Raw genomic sequence first — 1,515 nt, forward strand, 5'->3', positions numbered from 1 at the left:
TAGCTATGCTAAGCCTCTTAAATAACTATTAAACACATAAAACTCTTAAATGCACACAAATCCTGTGTAGCAAAAGGCAAACAATAAGGAAAAGCTGATCAACCATTATACAGCAATTTAATCTATGCAATTTGCATAATTTTGCCCAACAGAAGGAGGCTGGAGCAGAATTGCCTTCTGAAGAAAGACAGAAATCCTGTACCAAACAGGTAAGCTATTGGGAATGAGGATTTTACAAGTCCTCAGCAAATACTTGGCATTGGACAAAGGGAGCGTGATATAATTGCAAGGAATGTGATGTAGATGAACTGGAAGAGACAAAAGACAAGTTGAGAGCATGAAAAAAAGTCATTTTGCAATCCAATTAGGGAATTTAGAACAAAGGTTGATTATGTACTTTTAACTCTGTGGCTCTGTATCATTTCAGTGGACTTATGTGTTGGCATCCTGTACCTGAGCTTCAACACTCATAACTCCAAAAGACAAACTGCAGCTACCTGCAACATCTGTGCATGTGTGGCACCTTCACATCTGGAGAGATTGAAGAGTGGTGACTTCTAAGCAGTCTGCTTTACAAATGGCCACAAGGCAAATGAGCCACTGGTACCAAGACTCAGGACCACTCCATGCAATAGCCTCTGGGGCTCCTACAGAAACTGTTTTCTCTGGTTTACAGTCTGTAAGGTAGGCTCATATATCTGGAAATACGCCTGTCACATTGTAGACTCCATAGCACTAATCTAAACTCACATACTGACCATGCAGACATGGAGCTGTACAACTTGCTTGTAAGTAGATAATTGGACGCTGCACGTCACTGCAGAGCCACCTGCTTAGACTGAGTCCCTACACTTCATGAATTTACACCAGGAGCTCATTAACAATTTAGTGCTGAGCTGCAAAGCAACCTTTTTTTTTTTTTTTTCAGGAATATCCACTATTATGTTCCCAGCAATCTGATGGCCGTCAATGCCTTGATGATAAACTGGAAATCTTCACCTTCTTCTGTCCTCACCCCTCAAATGACCCATGAAAGAGTCTTGGAGATCAAAGAAATCTTCTTCCATCCTTATCCTTTGGACAGAAAAACTGATGGGATTTAGCACCCATGTGGGAATATGAGCATTGGTAACTGGGGAGTGGTAGGGGTGGAAAATGGTTGGGGGAGGTGGTGGTGGAGGAGCTCAGAAGATGAATTACCTGGGGAGGAGGTACATACTGAATTGTGGTTTCCATAACAAGTGTGAGAAGACAGAAGAGAAATTACTTCCGCTGCCCCAAATAAAGATCAAGGAGTATTTGCATTCAAAGGGGTTGGGTTGTGCACATACCTCTTCAGTCACCTTCTTTTAACTGGAAATCCTCACTAATTAATTACTCTGTAAATTCTGCTTCTGCACATCATATAACTTGAAGGGCTTGCTTGTTTCACCAGTACTGACCGCATGTGTTCCTTGCCCTTGTGTTTTGCTCTCCAAAGCCAAATTAAAACTATAAAGGAGTTAGATGAGAAAA

General features: G+C 41.5%; 1 long non-coding RNA gene across 1 annotated transcript; it reads left to right on the forward strand.

Moving 5' to 3' along the window:
• Positions 1-649: 649 nt before the first annotated feature.
• LOC120322923 lies at positions 650-1,515 on the forward strand. Its single transcript, XR_005562889.1, has 2 exons — positions 650-684; positions 929-1,515. It is a non-coding gene; the product is annotated as an uncharacterized LOC120322923 (long non-coding RNA).

This window comes from Pipra filicauda, unplaced genomic scaffold (assembly GCF_003945595.2).
Source record: "Pipra filicauda isolate LSUMZ 115617 unplaced genomic scaffold, ASM394559v2 scaffold16_size7369187_pilon, whole genome shotgun sequence".
In the NCBI taxonomy this organism is placed as follows: Eukaryota; Metazoa; Chordata; class Aves; order Passeriformes; family Pipridae; genus Pipra; species Pipra filicauda.